Source organism: Neltuma alba, unplaced genomic scaffold (assembly GCF_004799145.2).
Source record: "Neltuma alba isolate B1F8T4 unplaced genomic scaffold, ASM479914v2 tig00010082_pilon, whole genome shotgun sequence".
Taxonomy (NCBI): domain Eukaryota; kingdom Viridiplantae; phylum Streptophyta; class Magnoliopsida; order Fabales; family Fabaceae; genus Neltuma; species Neltuma alba.
Genome location: NW_021635040.1, coordinates 476,388 through 483,459, shown reverse-complemented (window position 1 = coordinate 483,459; position 7,072 = coordinate 476,388).

Genomic DNA, 7,072 nt, shown 5'->3' with positions numbered 1-7,072 from the left:
AAAAAGAGAAGAAAACAAAAAGAGAAAAGAAAAAGAATGACCCAATTCAAGTTTAGTTTAGTTTCTTACATTCCATTATATTTTTTTTATTGACTCTCTTCATTTCCTAAGATGTTCAACTTTGTTTTCCTAAACACTATATCCTCTCTTTCTTTACCTTAGCCCCATTATAACCTAATAAAAGTCCTTTTGATTTATGCTTGTAATTGCTTTATGATTGGTGGAGAATTTAGATTCTTGTCAAGCCTATGGAAAGAGGATTGGGTAGGATGGTTTTGAGTGCAAACACAAACTGATGCACTTTTGAGTGTTGAGTGACATACACATGAACCTTGGTGAGGGATTTCTGACTTAGATTTCCTTTTGTCTAGTAAATTGCCATGATGTTTGTTTTCTTACTTCATAAGAAGATTACTTGGATAAGAAAGATGTTAATTGCTTTGACTTGCTTTTTACTTGTGATTAGAACATTCACTTTTGTTTAACTTTCTTTTGTTTTTCTTACTGCTCTTTGGTCTTCATTTGCTTTGCTCGGGAGTGCAAAGGCTAAGTGTGGGGGAATTGATAAAGCCCAATTTTTATATATTTTATCCCACATTAATTTAGGATTCAAATGATAGTTTTGAGCTTAAATGAACCTTTTATGCATTATTGAATTAATTGGTTGATTTTTGGATTTTGCATAAAAATTGAGATTTTGGATTGAAAATATGAATATTTTGTGCTTTCCTATTTTTGACTTGGAATTAATTTTTCCTATTTCTTTGAAAACAAGTCTCATATTTTTAGAAAGATTACTTTTAGAAAGTTTTGCAATTTCTTGCCTAATTTTTGTGCAGATCTAATATTTAATTTTCGATTATATTTGGATATAATCTACATTAATGGATGCACTTAAATTCTTGTAGGTCAAGAAAGAGCATATAGGGAATCCAATGGCGCAAGATTGTTTCTTGGGATTTAAGCACAATCCAATGGCTAATATCAAGTGGGTCAATTAATTACTAGTGGGTTTGAGTTTTGGATTCAGAAAAATTTCCTTTTCTCCCATTAAAATAATTTCCTTATTTGAGAGGACAATTCAACGCCTAATACCCGTTAATCATTGATCCCATATTCACGCCGAAGGATACCTTTTTATTCTCCATTGATTCACGCACGGATACCATTCATTGAACGTCAATTCTCTCCTTTCAACATTATCCCATATTCACCATATACCTCACGTCAAGCAAACCCACCAATTAAGTAACCATCCTCTTTCACCAACATAATCCACATCCTCTTCTTTCTTAATCCACTTCATCTCCACGAAGCATTATCTTCTCTTCTTCACCCCTCATGGCTGCGGCATCTAATGACTTTAGAGGGAAGATAATTTTCATGGAGGCTTAAGCTTGTTAGGGAGGCAACTTGGGATGAGCATGAAGGAGACTTGAGCCTTGGGCTAGCACTTGAAGATCACAAGGGAGTGATATTCCATTTATCTTTTTAATTCAAGGACTTGAGATTATTTAGTTTTAAATAATTTTGAGTTGTATTTTTGTGAGACAATTTAGTTCTACATTGTCACTTTTATTCTTGGATTGGATTGATATTTGGATTTTGTTTGTATTGAGACACTTGTTGGATTTATGTTTAGAGCCTTTGCATTGTTAATTGAATTTATAATTGAGTTTTCATGATGAGTTTAATTATCAGTGTGGTTTTAATTGCAAAATTTGGGTTCTTTTACCTCTTAATTGTTTAATTAAGTTGGTTGATTATCTGATTGTTTAATTGGATAATTTCAAACATAATTTCCAGAATTAATTATTTTCATTGGTTTTAATAAGCTTAATTAACCAACCTTATACTGTTATGAGTTCTCTAATAGTTTAAGGCTTTTTTGAAATTGAGGGTTTCCTTTGTTTCAAATAGGTAATTAAATTTATTAATTCCACTCTCTTATCACTTCCCCTTGGTCTAATTAACTGATTAAGGTTATGAAGGTCAAATCCATGCGAATCCTAAGTTGTCCCCTCTACCTTACCGAAGAGAACTTCTCAATTTTTACTTGTTAATTTTTTTTGCTCTTTAGTCAATTTTTTTTATTCATCATTTTTATTTTCCTTCTAAAAAAAATCCCCCCCCAAAATTTGCATTGCATTCATTTAAGTTTAATTTAATTTTCATATAGATTTTAGGACATTTACATTTTCCATTTAGAATTAGAATTTTGCATTTTAGTTTAGGTCCAATTTATTGCATTTTTTTATCACCTGAATTTTTACCTAAAGAAACCCATAACTTGCTCCTTGGAAGTAATGACCTAGGTTGATCCTAAACTACAAATTAATTGGGACCTAGTTTAATTGAGTGTTCTGACGACAGAAGCATCATCAGGCAATAACCAGGATGTGTACTTACCGTTAGCCGAATTTGCTTAAAATAATAGTTTCCATTCAAGTCTCTGAATGGCACCATACAAAGCACTCTATGGGAGGAAGTGTAGATCTCCCTTGTGCTAGATAGAGCTTAATGAAAGAAGTAAATATGGTCTTGATATAGTGGATCAAACTTCCCAGCAGATTAAAGTTATCCAGCAAAGACTTCTAACGGCTTAAAGTAGACAAGACAGTTACTCAAACATTAAAGGAGACTGTTAAAGATTAAGGTTGGTGACTAAAGTGTAACAAACAATGGAAGTTGGTCGATCCCTAAATTTTAAGAAGTTAAGTTCAAACTACGGTGGACCGTTTCAAATTTTGTCCAAGGCTGGACCAATAGATTATAAGTGACCCTTCCCTCGAATTTAAGACAAAAATTCATGATGTCTTCCATGTCCTCCAATAAAAGAAGTACCATCTAGACCTGACACATGTCATAAGCTATGATGACATTGTGCTCTAAGACAACCCGTCTTTGAGATTAGACTAAAGCGAATCATTGATCAGAAAATCAAACAGCTAAGAAACAGGCAGATTCTGCAAGTTGAGGTTGTCTGGAAAGGTCTTATACTTAAAAAAGCTATGAGGGAGATGGAGACTGAGATAAAGGAAAAGTATTCTGAACTTTTCCAATAAGATACGCTTCAAATTTCGAGGACGAAATTTATTTAGAAGAGGGAAAATGTCACATCCAGTAATATGGCATTAGGAATAAAGAATATTCCTAAATAGTTAAGGGTCAAAAATGACCAGAGAAATAGAAGAATTTTGGTGGAAAATAATTATTATAGTTTTCCAAGCCAATTATGAAATGTTTGACTAATTAAGGAAAATTAGTCAAGAATAATTATGGAAAAATATTTCCAAGCCTCAGAAAATTGAGAAAAAATAAGAAAAACTTTTCTTGAGAATTATATGGGATTATAAAATTGGTTTTATCACCAAATTACCCTTAGAGAAATTACAATGGAATTTAAGGGCGATTTAAGCTAGTTTAAGGTCTTTTACTTGGAAAACTCCAAATAAATATTTTTAAGAAGGATAAAATCCCAAGAAAATTCCTATGATATCCCAAGAAATTATAAGAGATTATGGAATTAAAATAACACTCTCAAGTATCCAAGATTTTTTCCTAATTCCTTTGAGAAGTGGAAAAATCACTAAAGAGAAGGAAATTAGTTTTCCCTTTTATTTAATTATTGGAAAATTAAATTAGAGACAAAGAGGGAAATTTAGAAAGATAAAAATGAGAAGAATAATTTATAGATCTGATAAAAATAATTACAGAGGCCAGAGCACTGTAATTCTAGAAAAGAAGTTAAACCCGGAGTAAAAGTGCACTGATAAAGTGAAGACTAGAGTCTTGCACTTTACTTGGCCCACAAGTTGCCACTTGTCAAGCCTCTAATGGATGGTAATTAAAGCTTTCCAAGTGTCAAGCACTAAGTGGAGAGGATCTTGACTTTGCAATTTAATTACATTATAATTTACTTAATTAAGAGAGAGGTTTCAAGACTAAGTAGGAGGGTGACACTTGGCAACTCATTTATGATGGTGGTTGGGATATTTTGATGCCTTAATTGAGCTTTTCCTCCCCCATAATCAGATCACCATTCGACCAAGGCAAGAAGAGAGGGAAAAAGAGAGAACTTGAAGGGAAATCAAGAGAAAAGCAAGCTACTTTGATATTCCAACTAAGATTCAAGCTTGGTAAGTTTTTCTAAGATGTTCCTTGCTTTGTTCTATTGATTTGTATGGCTAGAAAAATCACTTCTTGTCCCTTTTTGTTGCTGGCCAAAATGGGTATAGGGTAGGGAAGGAGGTTTTGTTGTTAAACATAGTTAAGATACTATGAATCAAGGTGGTTTCAAGTGGTTTAGTGTTGTTTTGAAAAGTTTTCATAGTTGAACTCCAAGAGGTATGGTTTAGCCAAGACCAAAACTGAACCTTAGGATTTGTTTTTCAAAGTTTTGAGGCTTCTATTATGTCCAAAATGGAAAATAGTGTAGGATAAACCTAAAGAACAAGTGTTGGAAGCCATAGAATCAAAGTTGAAATTTTTGGATAATGAACCCTAATGGTTCGGTTATTTTAAAAATGAAAGAAGGAATTTTATGTTATTAAATCTAAGTAGATATTTGGAATCAACATGAAAAATCATGTAGGAATGAGTCAAGAGGGAATTTTTAGGGTTTAAATAAACAAACTCTAATATTTAAAGAACCAAGGTGGAAGCTTTAAGGGACAAAGGTTGTCCTTGAGTTATGTTGTTAATTTTATATAGAATGGTTGATGATTCTTGCTGTCCTTTTTGTGGATTGCCATGTTAGGGTTTGGTATTTGTGGAAGCAAGAAAGAAGAACAAGAAAATCAAAGAGCATTGGATCAAGGTAGTAAGATTTAATTGACCTTAATGTTGAATGTTGCATTGATTGCTATGCAATTTCATGTGCTATTATGTGGTTGAACTAAATGATGATGATGATGATGATTGTGTAGCTATACTCCTTGCTTTATGTGTCTTGACTATTGCATGTTAGAGTGCTACATGTATAAGGTAAAGTAGTTCCCTATTAATAGCAAAAGGTTGGAATGCTTGTAATTGATGCATATTAATGTTTTGGTTGATTGATCTTGCTACTGGGATTTCATTGAAATCTCATCCACCATATGTAACTTAACATTTTAGGGACTGAATCATCAAAAGGGAGGTTGTAAATCCAAGGATAAATATAGTGATGAACCATGAGAAAATATTTGTATTTAGTTATGTATAAGTATCTATGGTTGGTGCTGTAATCCCTAAGCAGGATGCCAATTTAGAGCCATGTTTTATTAAGCTATCAAACGAATTTCTGTACAAAATTTGATATGCTTAAAGTTGATGTCATGAGCTTCAAATTGATAGGAAGCACGTTAAAATTACCCAACTACACGATTTTTAATGATTTTTCAAAGTTAAGGTTCAGAATCTAAAAAAGGGATTTTTGCCAAATAGATAGAGGTGAATTTCACAAAAACCTGGCACTTTTTCAAATGGAGTTAGTTCACAAGATTGCTTTTCTTTGAAATAGAATTCAAAGAGCTTTTTATAGAATTTTGAACCACTCCATTTTGATTTTTCTAGATTAAGTTATGAATTTTTGAAGTTGTGCCAGAAAACTGGATTTTTACCCAATGAACAGTAAAAATCTGAAAATCAGCGTTTTTCATGGATTTTTGAGCCCAAGACCATCCAAGATGGTCTAAAATGGTTTTGCTTAAACCCTAAGTGGATCCGATAGTAAGGTGTGATAAGCTGCTAGCACCTCTAGAGCCCAAATGAGGCTGAGTCATCTACAGAGCCCTCTCACACCTCTGCTCCAACATTCTATAAGAATGCCATCAGAAATTTGTTCCAAGCCGAATTACAAGAGCTTGAGCAAAGGCTGTATACCACTGTGAAGGAATATGGATAGATATCTAATAGGTAGTTTGAGGGCCTCTACACAATCCTAGATCTTCATCATCTGGCAATGACTGTCTTGGAAAAGGAGGTTTCTCAGAGGTTTGACTTTACTGAAAAGGAAATCAGAGACTTAAAGGGAATGGTACCCTCTCTCTGCGACAATTTCTCTGCACCAAGCACCTCCTTTAGCTTTGAAGATCTTTTGTCACATCTATCGTCTCCTCCTTACCCTTATCCTAAACCACCATCTTCTCCTATCTCCACCTCTCCTACTGCTCCTTCACCCTCTACTCCTTCCACCTTTCCCACTCCTCCTCCTGTTACTTTAGCTATTATCACGGTTCCTCAACCTATTCCTTCTCTAACTCTTCCACCCATCGCTCAGGCTATTTCTCTATTCTCTCAACTTCCCCCTCTTCCTATTTCCATTACCTTGTCTTCTTTCTCAACTTCTTCCCCACCTTCTGATGCTGACAAAAAGGGGGGAGAAGTATCACCAAAACAAAAGGGGGGAGAAGGAATCTATTTAGTTTTTCTATGTTTTATCATGTTTTCTATTTGGTTTTTGATATTTCTGTTATGTTTTCATGTAATTATGTTACATTTATGCAATTTGAATTCTGACAGCACTTAAATAATATCAGTTGTGCATTTCTGCCAATTTTTGACATTTACTGATGAATACTGTTATCTGTCATGAGCTTCTGTTGAATTCGTGATCTATTTTACATTTTTATTTGATGCAATAAGCTCAATCTTACACTTGTGTTTTGTCAACATCAAAACGAGGGAGAATGTTAGATTTAAGGTTTTTGATGATAACAAATTAAGTAACCTATGTTTTAGTAAGTTGATCGATCAAGGGTTTATCAATCACACGACAGATAAAATTCTTATGTAAACAAGTGATTTAGCATAAATTTTAATCGATCACTTGATAGATAATTCAAATTGTATGTGTTGATCGATCAATTGATCAATCATTGTTAATACTATTTTGTATAGAAGTCTGTAGAAAATTATCGATCACTTGATCGATAATTAGATGATCACACAACTGATAGATAAAGATACATAATTCTAGTAAGCATTTATTGATCACATGATCGATAAATAAGTCATCGATGAGAAGAGAGATAAAGGGTTAAGCTTCCTACTCATATTGTATTCTGTTTTAATCACCATTTATCGATCA